This window comes from Sturnira hondurensis, unplaced genomic scaffold (genome assembly GCF_014824575.4).
Source record: "Sturnira hondurensis isolate 20B ecotype Veracruz unplaced genomic scaffold, ASM1482457v3 Scaffold0007865, whole genome shotgun sequence".
NCBI lineage: Eukaryota > Metazoa > Chordata > Mammalia > Chiroptera > Phyllostomidae > Sturnira > Sturnira hondurensis.
The window spans coordinates 6,816,181-6,833,236 of NW_028080496.1; positions in this window are offsets into that span (position 1 = coordinate 6,816,181).

A 17,056-nucleotide genomic window follows, 5' to 3' on the forward strand; every position below is an offset into this window, starting at 1 on the left:
CACCCGCCAGACAAGGGAGTGGGGATGCTTCCAGATCATTCCAGCACCTGGAGTCAAGTCACCCCCAGCCTTCAGGCCTCCCAGCGGATGCCCAGGCATCGAGGAGCAGAGACATCGTCACGACTGTGCGCAGTCTGAATTTCTGACCCCCACAACCTATGAACAGAAGGAAATGGTTAGTTTATGCCACAAGTTTCAGGGTGGCTATGCAGCACTAGCAAACAGAAAAGGAACTTATTTAAGAATTCCATGCCACTTAAATCCTGTTACTTTGGGGAGCGGGTGAACCTGAAAGTCTCTTTATACCATCCTCTTTACTTTCTTTCTTACGCTATTCGATATTTTCCAAATTTCCCACAATAAAAAATGTATAACTTTTACCATCAGGAAGAAAATAAAGTTTAATGAGTCACTCTCTGCTGGTCACTAAACCCCAGTGACTTCTGTGTGACCTTGTCCCTCGACTCTGCTAGGAAAATGAGACTCCTCGGTCCACATGGTGAAGCTGGTGGCTCTGCAGATTCCAGAGGTTCCTGATGCTTGTTCCAGAAAGGAGCAAGCCCATGACACTGGCCACCACCCCCAACTGTCTGCTTTGGAGCACAGCCAGTTTCTGAACTAGGAGAGGATGAGCAGGGACCTGGATCTCGCACAAGGTTCCAGGGATGGCTCAGCCCTACATGCACACAGAAAGCTGACTAGCAAGGGGGCTGAGATTATGGGGGAAAGAGGCCTCAGACATCCTTTGCTCACACTATTTCCCCTACGCGGTACCCTCCCCAGGCACTGAAGTTTAATGTAGAAAGTTCTATTTCAAATGTTTTAGTCTGAAAGAAAAACTATTAGCTTGAGCCCTGGCTGGTGTAGCTCAGTGGACTGAGCACGGGCCTGTGAACCAGACGATCGCGGTTTAATTCCCAGTCAGGGCACATGCCTGGGTTGCAGGCCAGTTCCCGTCAGAGGACACACCAGAGGCAACCATACATTGATATTGCTCTCCCTCTCTCCTTCCCTTTCCCTCTAAAGATAAATAAATAAAATTAAGTTAACATGTTAATAAAATATTTTTAAAAAAACTATTAGCTTGAACTGCATGAAATTGCTGACATTCAGTCATGTCTGATCAAACAAAAAAACAGTGATTTTGTATGGTTCAAAAAAGACATTTTTTGAGCCCTTACTAAGAGTCCGGGACTAAGCTAGACAAACATTATCCCATTTAAACCTGCAGACCTCCTAAGAAGGGTATTTCCATGCCCGTTTCAGAGAGAAGGAGCACCCTGTGAGAGGTGAGGGGACACACTGGATGAGAACTTGAAGGTCGGTCATCTGGTCATAAACATACAAATGTGAAACAGAGATCGGGAGAACAAGCCGGTCCCCTTCCAGAAAAGGTGACCATCGTCCACGCTGAGCGGGCGTGACTTTTGGTGACGGGAGTGCAAGTGCCTCGGGCAGTGTCACCAGGGAGTTCCCACCTGAAAGTTCTACCTCTGCCTGCCTCGGCGAAGGGTTGTTGGGGACATTTCAGGACCAGCCACAGCACAGGCGTCAGAACTGCTTTCACGGCACCTCTACCAGGGCCCCCTGCAGGGGGATCGAAGACTCACTGATTACCGGCAATACATGCAGTATTGCGAATGAGAGCCCACACCCGGCTGTTTGACTACAAATGCATGAAACCTGGGCCTATAAACAGTTTTCTGTTACATGTTTTTTAATGAAAAGAGATGTTCAATTCCCCCATAGGTTAGTTGTTTGGGGCTAGCCCAAGTACTGATACATTCTTTATGAGGAAATACTGCCCAAATCCTAAAATCTGGTGACGTAAACTGACGAGCAGTTTCTTAGGTCTCATGTGATCACTTGAGTACTGGAATTTTTCAGCCTTTATTTGTGAAGCATTAAAATAACTATATTATCAAATGAGGTTTGCAGTGTCCCAAATTGAAAAAAAATATGTGACAGTGTAGCTTCTGTGGCTGAATGTGATGAGGCCAGAGACTAACCTGTTCCGAGTCCTTCTCCTTCCCCTCGGACTTCCTGGGACCCTCAGGGGATCCTTGGGACTCCATCCATGGGAGACAAAGCTCTCTTCAAAATTAATCTGCATTTTCAAGATCCAACAGTAGAGGGCAGCAGGCTGAGCCTCAGCTGAACTCCGGATTCATTTCTCTATTTGTACTCAGGATGACAAAGATTCCGGTTGCAAACTTCATTTTTAAAGAGCCCATTTTCAGATCACAATGTTTAACTTTTTTGGAAATATAGGCCTCCATTAAATTTGCAATGTGTCCTGCACAATTAAACAAGTTACGAACACCATACTTAAGTTAGATCCAGCTTCTGCAAACCTCACACCAAAAAACAGCTACAATAATATTCCACAAGAAGGCCGTACACTTTGGCCTTAATGAGAACAAAACATAAATAAGCTTAGATAGCAATAAAATACATAATAAAATAATTATATTACATCTTTAAACATAATGAAACCATCTCATTAAGCCTAAATTAATTTAAAGGTCATCAATGCATAATTTACATAGGCTTATAAAACTGCATTACATAAATGATGATTAAACCAATATGCCCGTCCTTTTTATTTAATCGCTACCGATTAACCCTATAAACACTGGTGCATTTTATGTAATAGTAACAAGTTTAAAAGACACCACGTTCTCCTGAGGCTATCTCTGATTAAAATAACCCAAACCACACAGAAACCTAATTTACCGCCATTTTATCAAATTCTAGTGCTGTGTGCGTCCTAGGATACCTAGGATATTGCCAAATTTTAAGACAAATGACCAACACTGCAAGGAAAGAGTGACGGGAAAGACCCCACAGGAGTGAAGAGACACAGTCCAAGACAAAATACACCAGTTTCCCACTGTAGCTGGGAGCTGCCCTGGACACACACTCTCACTACTGGGAAGCTGAGCCATACGAATCCCTGGAGACAAAGAGACACTGATGCGTTCAGCATCATCTCTTCCAGGCCCCGGGAACACTGACGTACACAAAACACACACAACAATCCCTGCTTCATGAAACGTACTTCCTTGTATGGAAGACAGTCAATTAACAAGCTGGTTTTGAGCGGTATGGAGATCAGGTCCATCAGCAGAGATGGCAGAAAGACTGTAAGAGTAGGAAGGGGTGCAGGAATTTGTGGTTTAAGTGGGTTGGGGAGGCCTATTCCAGGAAGAAAGACTAAAAGGAGGAAAGGCCCTGAGGCAAAGAATAGGAAGAGGGTGAGTTTGGCAAGAAGAGAGTGATTAAAATGGAAAATAATTGGACACCAAGTCAGAGAGAAAAGACAGAGTGGGGGTGGGCACATTGGAGGACAACACAGCTGCCTGCAAGGATGCGGGCTTTCATTCTGGGGGAGATGGGCTGCCCGTGGCTCGCAAGGAAAGGAGTAGCATCACCAGACTTCACAGCGTGAGACTAGACTGCAGGAGTCAAGGGCACAAGGCAGTATGTTGCAAAACTACAGGCAAGAAATAATATTGGCTTGGTAATAGCACAGTGACTCTTATCGGTCTATTCCCCTCGATGATCACAAAAATAATTTCAGGACTTTTCATAAAATGCAGCTGTGTGAAGGCACTGTAAACTGACCAGAAATAGGCACACAAGGAAGAGGCATGAAGCGTTACCTATTAAATTCTGAGCAGAAGGGTGGCAAGCAAATATTCCAGTCATTCAATTCACTGGAATCTGAACATAGACAGCCTGACTCCGGAGCCTGTGCCCTTATCCATTACACTATATTGTCAAATTTCAAGACAACTGACAAATTGGAAGAAAAAAAATTTTTAAAGCCATATCACAAAGTGTTCCTCTTCCTACTATATTAAGAGTTCTCCCTAAGAATAAGGCCAACAACCCAAGAGAAAAATAGACAAAGCACGTGAATAGCTAGTTCACTAAAATTAAATATGTACAAGGAAAATGCAGGTTTAACTTCAATGAGATACCACTTCTCACCTACCAGACTGGCAAAACCCCAAAAGTTAGACGAAACACTCTGAGCCTGTGGGGAAACTGCCTCACATACAATGTCAGGAGGAATGTGAATCAGTACGAGATCTGTGGGTGGTGATTTAAAATGACAAATCCATATAAGCAGGAATTCTATGTCTATTATCCTGCAGATAACTCACATGTGGCCTTAATGGCATTAATATAAGGCTAGTCAATGCTACCTTTGTGACAGCAAAGTCCTGGAAACAACCTTCAAGGCCATCAGTAGGAACTGTTTGAACACCTTTGGCACATCCATGTAATAAAAGATGTGGAACTTTAAAAAGATTGAGGAAATGCTTTATGGGTCAATATAAGACAATTTACAGATATAGTAATGAAAAAAGCAAGGTATATAATAACAGCGTTTATATTATTCTTTTTTGTATGGTATATATTCTTTTGTGTAAAAAAAAGGAAAGAACTATATCTTGGATAGGCATACAAAATACCTTCGGGGCAAAATCGAAAGTGAGAAAATGGGGGGAGGAAAAGGATAGGAAGGGAGAGGAGAACTTCCCATGGACCTTTTGCATTTTGGGGGGCTTGAACCACATTATTTCTATTACTTTTTAAATTTAACAAATTATTTTTTAAAGAAAAGCCTTTTAGGGGAGGGATCCTTTTTGGACTCTCTGGCTCCAAGACGACAACTGAAGTGAGATCCCCTTCTTGAACCCATCAGAGCTAAAAAGACAAAAAGGGTGTCAGAGATCCCCACGGGCACTAGGAAGCTCCTCCTTTCAGACCCACTCACAGAGTTCCCATTGCCTTCCCCCATTATGCTCCGGAGGCTCATTCAGAGCTAAGACTCAAGCGCCAGTGACATCTGGCAACATAGGTAACCGTGGGCAACCGGGCTTCTCCCATGGTCCTCTCCCATGGTCGTCATAGCAACCACAATGTTCCTACAGTTGGGTTTTCATCCTGAAGTAATTACCAGACCTTGTGGTGGGCTCTTCCACATTTGCAATTACTTACAACACTGACAATTATGAATGAGCCTAAATTAGATGCAATTTCCACTGAACTGTTAAAGAGAAGCTGTGGATTGAGTCAGATTTACATATCCTTCCATCAAGACTGGTAAACCTTTTGAGCTGCATGCCTGGAGCAGTTCAGGGATGGCTTACACGTGCAGGCAGCCATCAGAAGCCAGTGGATGGTGGAAGGCCTTGCCACGTTTCAGCCCAAGACGGGCAGTCCATTCTCTACCAGCCTTACACCGCACTCCCACCACAAGCAATAGGAGCAGACCTAGCAGTTTCTTGGGTTCAACCCAGGAGGTCCTTGAATAGGGACATTTTTTTCAATGTCGCTTGGTAATATGGCTAATGAGACACCGTGGGAACATAACTCTTGTTTGTATCAATTAGCCTATGGGAAAATTGATGTTGTCATCATACAGTATTTTGCTTAAAGCCACAGAAGCTACTGACAATGGTAAAGGAGGACTTACTGTCTATAAAACACAAGTTTGTGAGTTATCAGAACTTAGCACAACAGTCTTACCCAATTAGCCTCACTTTACACTGGAGAAACCTCAAGCCACCCAAAGGGCCTCCACTGGAAAGGGACGGCACCAGGGTTCAGAGCCCCATCGCAGCGCGTCTTCCACTTCTGTTCCCTCACTCAAGGGCCAAGGACAAAAATTTTCTTTGTATCTGGAAAGCGGCACTGAGCTTCATGAAGTCCATGGGCCTTAGTGCCATGACATTAGGGCATCTAAGGGCCAGGACAGCACAAATGACTCACAGAATCTGGGCTTGTATTAGGCGCTTTTTGGAAGAACTCAAGGAAGCGGGGCTTTGCTCTGGGTTAGATAATGTCAGGAAGCCTGCACTTGAAACCCTCTGGAAAGAACAGTGTATAAAGTCTAGGCTTCGTCCTTAAATTCATTTAAGTGGGGCTTTTTCAGGTCACTCTCTGAGTATTGCATAGATCTGATAACTCACTCTGTTGATAAAATTCAGTTATTAAAAAATCCCTGGTGTGGTTGAAGAATCAGACCCACAGTTACTCTTTACTTAGAATCAAGAGAATGAACCAACCACATTTAATTTAATTTAGCTCTTCCTTACTCACCGTATCCCCTCCTGTGCCAGGAATACAGTGAGGGATCCCTAAAGGACCGCGTAAGAATGGGCCCAGCGGTGTGACATCAGTCACCACTAGATGGCAGTAACAGCGCTAAGTAATTGGTTATTAAGGTGGGTCTTACTCAGAACTGAACACTGTTTCTGTTACTCAGTATTGATTGACTCATTCACTCATTCTACAAATATTTATTCAATGCCTGCTATGTGACTGGCACCACAGCTATGATACAAGGATCAGCAAAGGAAGACACACAGTCTCTGTCCATGAACCTTATGGTCTGGGGTGATGAAATGGACAAAGAATCACACCAATAAAATATTCCTTATTAAGTGCTGTGAGAATGCACAAGTCCCTCTAGGAACTATTCTCCTAGAGAGAGGGAAGCATCCCTGAGAAAGAGATAGGCAAAAAAGGAAGGAGCCAAGGTCTGAGAAATGACAGGAGATGGGAGGTGATGGGAGGGAGGGAGAGCTCAGGCAAAGGATCCCAGGCAAGTAGGAGGAAGCCTGCACAATTACCTGTCTGCACACCAAACACTAGGGACCAGTGTCCTCAGGAGCTTTGTTCTGTTCTTTCGGGGATTTAGGTCTAGACCCAAAGTGCAATAAGAAGTCACTGAGGTTTTTTAAGCCCTTCAGGGGAGAGAGCTGATGGCTAGATTTGATTTGCATTTTGACAGAGCCACAGGGCTCCCCTCTGGCATTTTGACTGACGGGAGCCAAGCGGAGGTGGGGAGACCAGTTAGAGAACTATCATTGGAGTCAATGGGAGAAGAAGGGGTCTTGGATCAGGGTATGGGGCAATGAAGAAGGGAAAGGCCTGAGTGACAAGGTAAAGTCACTGGCTAGGGGTAGTGCCAGAGATGGCTCCCAAGTATCTGCTCAGATAGGACAGCAGATGAAAAGGAAACTGCACAGGGGAAGGGACTTGAAATGGAGATTGGGTAGGACACTTTGAAGGGTTTTTGAGGCATCCAGGTGGACACGCCCAGAAGATAAAGGAATACCTGAGTCTACAGTTTGAAAATAGAACCATGTCAGTCAGGTGGGCAGGGATAAGACCACCAGCCAGTGAAGACAGGAGAGAGAAGCAAGGCCACCGCAAGACCAATAGCTTGAGCCCTGAAATCCAGCAACTGATCCCCTAGAGATATGCTAAAGAAAGCATTAGGAATCTAACTAGGGACAGAGCTTAGGGTAGAGAAAAAGCAAAGTTTCAAGAAAATTGAAGCATAAAAAGAACAAAAACTAGGAGGTAATACAATTAAAAGCACATGATTCAGCTCCCTTCCAAGTGGCTGAATCCAGGCAAGTGGCTCTCATTCCTTCCATCACCTTCTTTTTTTTTAAAATGTATTTAATTATTTTTAAGTACAGTTTTCTGCCTATTGCTCCCATCCCATCCCACTCTTCCGATCCATCACCTTCTTTCAATGGTCCCCGTCCCTTCCGGGGCTGCTTAAACATTTGAGCCCAAAAACCTGAGTGCCAGCAATCCCGACACCTTATCACACAACAGCCTTTGACTTAACATGTTTTGCAAAGAAAGAAACTTAGCCTGGTGGGGTCAGATGCCCTAAAGGACGATCCTTAACATTTGAGACATCTCCCTTGTCCGTTCCTGTTTCAAACAGTTAAGGCAAACTCTGCTGAACAATTTTTTTCTTAATGGAGGTAAGAGACGCAAGGACTGGGTTCAAATCCTGACTCCCTCCTTTATAAACTGAGCACCTTGGGCAATTATTTACTTCTCTAGTTTCCCTAACTTGAAAATAGAGGTGCTCTGCAACTCACATGAAGAGAAAAATGGTCAAACAAATGTGGCCAAATGTTGGCAGTTCGGTGAATCCGGTGAATCTCAGCAAGAACGCAGGCCCCACCATCTGCCTTTGTAACGAGCCCCCTGAGGCTACAGATTTGCAGGGTCATTTGAGAAACCCACGGTTGTGTGGGGCATTTGATGCCAAAGATTCAACATAGGTTCTACCACTGGAGCAAATAATCCGGGCTTCGATTTTCTTTTTAAAAACCCAACAACTTCCATCCCACAGAGTGGTGCAGGGCGAATATGATAAACCACGTGCACGGGCCTTTGTCATGACAGACACTCAGGAAATGCAATGTGGAGACTTGCAGCGAGTAGGAAGGCGGGGGAGGGCTCTGGACTGCGTCCCCAGCCCCACCCCTGGGGACAGCTGCATCTTCACGTGCTCGGGACCAGGGTCTGAACACCGAGATTGGGGGCTCCTGGTTGAAAGACCTGACGCACCAATCACCACGTACCAAAATCCCTCGATACGTTTCCAAGTGTGATGCGTTTAATGTTTAAAGTGCGCATAATGATGCAAGTGACTCACACTGAACACAACTGTAAACGCAGGGGCACTGCACAGTGACGCCTGGGCAGGGCGAGGAGCTGCTGCAAAGCAGGACGTGCGTCAAAGCGGAAACGAAATGGCGGAAGAGTGGGCGAGTCCGGAAGCGACCGGCCGCCAGGGGGCAGCCGCGCATCTGCAGGCCATGGCCGGCTTGAACCGGTCTGACCGGAAGTTGGGGCGGGACCTGAGCTTCTGTAGCGGCTCGTCACGTGGCCGGCCGGGAAGAAAACAACAAGATGGCGGCGGCGACAGCTAAGGGTGTGGTCTGCTAAACGCCTTTCCGGCCGAGGGGTCCTTTAAAGGGCCGATAGCGGAGGGCAGGGCTGAACGAGCTTAATGGCACGTTGGAGACGGGCTGCGCCGTTACTTTGCCCAGCTTTGGAGGCTACGCGGCGGCTCCTGGGCAGAGGAGCAGACAGCCGCACGTGCCAAGTGGGGCAGGCCCTGGGCGCCCCTAAGGTTTCCCGCGGCGCGTTCTCCAGGATCCGGCGCTTTTCTTTAGGTGCCCATTGTCTTTTGACCCTATGATTGCTGCCCCCAGTAAACGATAACCAGGAAAGCATAAACGCCTTCCTCTGGGCGTTTTCTCGCTGAGGGAGAGAGAAGGTGCTGCAGGTACTGCTGGGCGAGTCGTAGTCGGATTAAAATGTATTTTCTCCTGTCTTTGCAGTTTCATTTAGAGTTTCCAGCCTTTGTTTAAAAGGTTAGACCAGCCTCCCAGCAGTTGGAGAAAAATAATCCCTGAATGATTTTATGGCTTACAGTAGCTTCCCCGCCCTACCAGGTGTGGTTGGAATTTGAGTGATTTGTACCCAGGAGTTGATCTGGGACAAAAGGTGTGGCAAAGTACAAAGTTCTGTTATTTTACGTCACCATCTGGGTTGTTTATTCAAAAAGTAAATGCAGATGAAGATAACTTGTTTATTATGTAATGCAGGAAATAAGAAAGGAAGCAAAGTCACTTAATGTGCATGGCACTTAGATAAAGGCCCAAGTCTTCCCCTTCAAGTCCATGTACCGAGCCCTTCAGTCTCTGCCTGGGCAACTCCACTACGCTGGATTAATTTTTATTCCTTCTCTCCGTTTTATTTTACGGAGTTTGGGATGTAAAAGAGCCAGTGTGGGTAAAAATAGCACAAGCCCTTCGGCTTGTGATGGTATATTTAGCATAAGGGAGTCATTTGTCCTTGGTTTTATTTATAAATTTGTCCCCTTAGAGTTGGGGTTAGATTTTCTTTCTTTCTTGTGAGACCATTGGAAAGCCTCTGAAATAATGTGACTTTTTTTCATTTTAGCAATAAAACTTGCTTCCCAAAGGTTGGCAAAGGTTAATTAATAGCATTTCTGACGCTACAGTGAAAGCTCAGGAAAGACATAAAGGAGGGAGTCCTTGAGGTTTCCTCAGTCTAGTAGAGATTTTAACACTTGGGCTCTAATAAAATACTGCATAGCTATCAAGGGACAAACTAGAAGGGATGTAATGGGATCAGGACGGGGGTTGGGGGGGAAGACCCAGGCTTTCATTTTAAGACTTCACAGATTTTTGACCCAAGCAGAAGTTTGAGAAAATCCCCCGTCCACCACTCCTTTTTGTGTCCATGCCTTCACAGGTTTCACTTCAAAGCCCATCATTGGGCAAAGAAAGGCTGGACTATGTTTCAAACCCCTTCTTCTCTCAGCCAGGGAAAAGAATGCACTTTGCATCTTCGCAATTCCTGAAAAGAAGAAGGCTGCATCATTTTGTCCTTATTTTTTGCAGTGATTACCCCTTTTTTTGTCTCCTTTTGTACACAGGATTCAGATAGAATCTTGGGCAACTTTTTCTGTAAGTGTGCCTGATAGACAGAAGCACAAGATTTAAAGAGCATCCTCAGACCTTAAGTTGTTTGCCTCCAGAATTTCATTACCACTCCTTCCTGATAAAAGGAGGAAATGTATTTTAAATGTTAAAATACTTTATTTAGCAAATTTGATTTTTTTAAACTAGAAAAATAGTGAAAAAATACAGTACTCTAGTTAATTCAGGTACTTGTCCTTGAAGGCATAGATTAAAGTGTTTGGGGGAGACTATATTGCATATACAATTTGGTACCTTTACTGACCCTTTTTTTTCTCAAAAGATTTTATTCATTTATTTTTAGAGAGTGGAAGAGTGGGAGAAGGAGAGAAACATTGTTTCCCCAAACTGGAACCTGGCCTGCAACCCAGGCATGTGCCACGACTGGGAAATGAACTGGCAACCTTTTGGTTTGCAGAGTGGCGCTCAATCCACTGAGCCACACCAGCCATTTTTAAAATGAATTGTTTTAGTTCATATTACTTAAAGCAAATTATGCTTAACTTAAAATATACAAAATAGAGATACAAAGAAAAAAAATCACCTGGAATGCCACTATCAAGAAATAAACCAATATTTAGCAAATTGTATTTGTCTTAAAATAAAAGTGTACCTAGTTTTGCAACACACAGTTTGTATTTAGCTATGTATAATGTGTATTTTCTTATGTCAAATGACAATTTTCATAATTTTTAGATCCTGCATGATACACTTACCAGATGATTATTAAAAAGTAACCATTACTCATGCTCTTACTTTTAGACCAAATTTGTCTTTTTTTTTTTTTTTTGCTCTTCTTTTTTTTTAAGATTTTATTTATTTATCTTTAGAGAGGAAGGGAAGGAGAGGAGAGAAATATCAATGTATGGTTGCCTCTCTTGAGTCCCCTGCTGGGAACTGGCCAGCAACCGAGGTATGTGCCCTGACTGGGAATCGAACTGCAATGGTGTGGTTTGCAGGACCGCGCTCAATCCACTAAGCTACACCAGCCAGGGCTTTTTTGCCCTTATAATGTTGGCCTGAATACTTCTGTATGAAAAGCTTTCACATATTTACGTAAAGTAAGATTTACAATGAATCTGAACTTTTTAAGATTCACTGATGCATATTTGACTCCCCAAATTGTTGGGTTAATGTTGTTGCATCTGGAGTCTTCTAATTACTATGCATCAGCATTCCACCTGAGTTCAAATCTCATTTCTACTAGTTTGATTATCTTCACTCTTTTTTTCCCATCACCATTTATACCACCTTTTTCCACCTCCACCCACCCTCCTTNACCATTACTCCCTGGCTGGTGTAGCTCAGTGGATTGAGCGCGGGCCTGCGAACCAGACGATCGCGGTTCGATTCCCAGTCAGGGCACATGCTTGGGTTGCAGGCCAGTTTCCGGCAGGGGTCAGTTCCCTGCAGGGGATGCACCAGAAGCAACCATACATTGATGTTTCCTTCCTCTCTCCTTCCCTTCCCCTCTAAAGATAAATAAATAAAATATTTTTTAAAAAAAGTAACCATTACTCATGCTCTTACTTTTAGACCAAATTTGTCTTTTTTTTTTTGCTTTCTTTTTTTTAAGATTTTATTTATTTATCTTTAGAGAGGAAGGGAAGGAGAGGAGAGAAATATCAATGTATGGTTGCCTCTCTTGAGTCCCCTGCTGGGAACTGGCCAGAAACCCAGGTATGTGCCCTGACTGGGAATCGAACTGCAATGGTGTGGTTTGCAGGCCCACACTCAATCCACTGAGCTACACCAGCCAGGGCTTTTTTGCCCTTATAATGTTGGCCTGAATACTTCTGTATGAAAAGCTTTCACATATTTACGTAAAGTAAGATTTACAATGAATCTGAACTTTTTAAGATTCACTGATGCATATTTGACTCCCCAAATTGTTGGGTTAATGTTGTTGCATCTGGAGTCTTCTAATTACTATGCATCAGCATTCCACCTGAGTTCAAATCTCATTTCTACTAGTTTGATTATCTTCACTCTTTTTTTCCCATCACCATTTATACCACCTTTTTCCACCTCCACCCACCCTCCTTCTTCCTGTCCTCACTCTTCTAAACTTACTCTTTTAAGTTATAAATCATATATCCTTTTAAAAATATATATTTTATTTTTAGAGAGAGGGGAAGAAAGGGAGAGAAACATCGATTGCTTGCCTCTTGCAACGCCCCGGCCGGGGACCTTGCCCTCAACCCAGGCATGTGCTCTGACAGGGAATCAATGCAGTAACCTTTTGGTTTGCGGGGTGAAGCCCAGCCCACTGAGCCACACCAGTCAAGGCTAAATCATACGCTTTTTGTGTGTTGTTTTGATACAGATGTGTGTCTAACGAGCACCAGACATGACTATCTAACTTCAAGTCAGATATTTAAGAGGAATCCTTTCACTGTCAACCTATTACAATACAGAAACCCCTTAACTAGTTCATTTCTGTATGTAGATGTGGTTCAAGAGACATTGCTGAAGTTATTTCTCCAATTGCAGTAAATACGTAAATTTTGTAATTCTCCAAAATTACCTAATGTAAATGAATGTTGTTATTTAGGTTAAAGACCTCTAAACATCACATATTTACATATCATTCTATTAGCAATTTTCTATTGTTTTGTTGTGGATATGCTGCTAGACCCTTTATTCACAGGGACAGGAAAGACAGCTCTGTTTAAAGCAAGGTGGCTGAGCAATTCTAAGGTTTCTCCTCTATATTAGTGTAATAATACTTTGATACTCTTTACCAGGAAACCACTGTACAGTCTACTCTAAAATTGAATTCTTTGCCACCATCTTTCCTTTGCTCTCTAAAAGTGATTTATAGAATATCAAGATGTAAAGAGGAATAAAACAAATTCATGAATAATAGAAAAATATGATCAGAGGCCATTACGTGATGGTCGTAAAATCAGTTCAGAGAATGTGACCCCCTTTCTTAGGGTAATATCCGTTCTGATCCCCCTGCCCCTATATTTTAAACAGCTCTAGTTACTCTTTAAATGAAGTCCTTTTTAATTACTATACTTAGAATAAGATGCATTCCACTAAGATAGAGAACACAGTTTAAAAATATTCAAAAGGATTTAATGCATTAAAAGCTACAATTTTTGGCAATCACTATTATTCTCTATTAGTCTTCCTTTTGGCAACAATACCAAGTGTAGAGGCCAGCTGCTAAAGAGTCTGATTCTACAGATGTACAATATATAACATAGGATTTTTTATCCATGTCAGCACTGCATCTGAGATGAAAATCAGTTATCAGAGACTGATTGATTGGAACATGCACTGTAATCCTTTCAAAACAGCTCTAGATTTTTTGTTTTGTCATTAAGATTTCAGAGCTGATACTAAGACACCAAATGGATGGATATTTTTAAATGTTCTTCTGAGGGTCAATTGACTTAGAACAGCTTTTGGAAGCTACATAGCTCTTAGAAACCTGTCTCCTAGGAGCTGAAGTGTAAAATCTGCTACTGAATAAATGAAGAAGGGGTGAGAGTGGGAGGAGGAAGAAGAAAACCATTTTTTTCTCAATATTTAAAAATTGTTTAAACTTGAAAACATCCAGATTCCACTCAGTCAGTGCCAGCATGGAAAGAAAAGGTCTTGCAGGTTGTAGGCATGTTCCAGCAGGGTCAGGGCTCTCCAGGCCTCTGCCTCACTGGAGTCTCCCCCAAATGTCCCTCTCTCCCCATGTCAAATAGCCCCCAAGTCCTGTTCCTCATTCTTTCAAGATCCCATGGAGAAGCAGTTAAGAAGTGGGGCATAGAAGTCAGAGGAAGCCAGAGTTGGGTTCCAGATCCATTATTTGCAAACTGGTGACCTTGGGCAGGTTAACATCTCTGGGCCTCAATTTCCTTCCCCCAATTTGGGAATATTTCTTTCTTTGTTATGCAGTGCTTAGCAAAATGCCTGGTACAAATAAGCTCTCAATTGGTGGCAGTGATTATGAACCCTTCTGCTTGCTCAGACCACCTTCTACCTGCACTTGGTTCCTCATTCTCTCCTCTGTCCAGTCACTTTCAAATAGGTCTCCAGTTCTGCAGAGCTGTTGGCTGTTCCTTGTACCATGTTCCCTTTACACATGCTCTTTGCTCTCGTATCTGGGTGGTAAATGACTCTTTAATCAGAATGCAACTCAAGCCTATCATGACAACAAGTGTAAGTATAAATTCTTTTCGAAGGGGGACTTGCACGAAAACTATAAAAAACACAGCAAACTACTGATTCAGGAATTCTGCTTCTAGGAATGTATCCTACCGATGTCCTTACACAGGGGCAAAAGGGGGATGTGTACAGAGATACTGTCTGTAACTATAAAAGATGTGCAGTCCTACATGTCCAATAGAGCACCAATATAAAAAATTTTGATTTATCCCTACAATGAAATATTATGGAACTATTAAAAAGAACTGAGTAAGAAAAATAAATTTAAAATAAATAATAAATTATTGGCTCTTCAAGTACTGATTTCCAAAATATATTGTTAAATTAAAAAAATCAAGGTATGAAAAGGTGAGTAGATGATGCCTTAATTTGTCTGAAAAGAAGAGAAAGAAGTGATACATTTGTATTACATCAGTGATACGGTGGTGATTGCCTCTGATGTCAGTCAGGGGTCTGGATGAGAAAATACTTCCTTCTCACTGTGTACCTTTTTGTTCTGTTGGGAAAATGTCTAACCATTTTGCCAATAAAGCATTACATTTCTTTAAATTAACAAAAAAAAACATCTTAATTCCAAAATCTCTTCATTTGGGAAGCCTTGGATGGCCTTCTCACCCCCTTCCCAGGGAGTTCACCCTTCTCACATTTCCTGACGCACCCCAGTGTTTACCTCTATTACTTTACAGCACTTCTTTCATTGTATTGAATGTAACTGTCCACATAACTGGTTTCCCTAGAAAACCAACAGCATCTAGAAGGTAGGATCAGCATTGTCTTCATTTTTACGTTCCAAGGATCCAACACAAGATACTACACACACACATGCACACACTTTTTAAAAAAAATAAATAGCAAAGGTTTTGGGTGTCACAGTCTCTCTCACCACTGCCTTGAGCCTGTTCTGACTGCCCACAGGAGATTTTGAGCTGAGTAGATTTATCTTTATAATCTGGCCCCATCCTGTCCTATCAGATAGCCTCATCAAATCCTCTTACAGCCCCTGCTCCACCTGACTTCACTGTTTTTGTACTTCTTGGTTTGTCCTATATATATATATAGGACAAACAAACCTATATATATAGGTTTGTCCTATATATATATATATATATATATATATTTTTTTTTTTTTTTTTNATATATATATTTGCTTTTTAAGAAACCCCACAATGCCCTCATACTCCTTGCCTTTGCACATGCAGTTCCCTGTACTATTGTCCTCTCAGATTTCACCAGCTTAGTCTCTGTCATTCAAGGTCACTTCCTATTTGAAGTCTTCCTGGTTTTCCCCTGCCTTGGATAAACTTGATGTTCCCCTGGCTCTTTCACACTCCTCTCAGAGAGTGCTGCAATTACAAGTTACCACGTACTCTCTGCAGTGTTCACAGACGCAGTTTAACACAATGGCAGCCCAGCACAGGCAGTCCTGCCTTTGGCGGTGGTTTGAATCTTAGCTCCACCCTTCACTAGCTGTGCCTCTGGGACCTATTTAAACTCCTGGCATCTTAGTTTTTCCATCTATAAAATGGCAGATAGAGCCCTGGCTGGTGAGGGCTCAATTAATCAAACTTGTAATCTATCATTTATTGCAATTATTATTTTACATGTTCGTCCACCTGATGAAAATAAGTCCTCTTCACAGAAGGGGACTTTTACCTTATTTATCTTACTCTTCCCAGAATTTATGCCTGGCACATAGCAGGCACTCAATAAATAATTGTTTCATGAATGAATGAATGAGCAAGCTAATAGTAAGTGCTCATGACATTTTGATGGGCTCTACATGGTGGCCCCATCTATCACTGCTTTGGGGCAACNGTGTTCACAGACGCAGTTTAACACAATGGCAGCCCAGCACAGGCAGTCCTAACTTTGGCGGTGGTTTGAATCTTAGCTCCACCCTTCACTAGCTGTGCCTCTGGGACCTATTTAAACTCCTGACATCTTAGTTTTTCCATCTATAAAATGGCAGATAGAGCCCTGGCTGGTGAGGGCTCAATTAATCAAACTTGTAATCTATCATTTATTGCAATTATTATTTTACATGTTCGTCCACCTGATGAAAATAAGTCCTCTTCACAGAAGGGGACTTTTACCTTATTTATCTTACTCTTCCCAGAATTTATGCCTGGCACATAGCAGGCACTCAATAAATAATTGTTTCATGAATGAATGAATGAGCAAGCTAATAGTAAGTGCTCATGACATTTTGATGGGCTCTACATGGTGGCCCCATCTATCACTGCTTTGGGGCAACATACTTGGATGCTGAGTGAGTCACATTCATAGCTCAGCCTGGCACCTTGAACTGGAAGCTTCTGGGGGTGGTTGCCACTCTCATGCAGACGGAGAAACCTAATTACTTGTGCCCTCTGTTAAGGCCCTTCAAGTATGATTGTCATATTTAATAAATAGAAATGCAGTTACATTTCTGATAATATTGTAGTGCAATCATGTAATTTAGTATATTATATGAAGAAAAAACTATTCCTTGTTTATCAGAAATTCTAATTGGTCTGGATGTCTTGTGTTTTATCTGACAC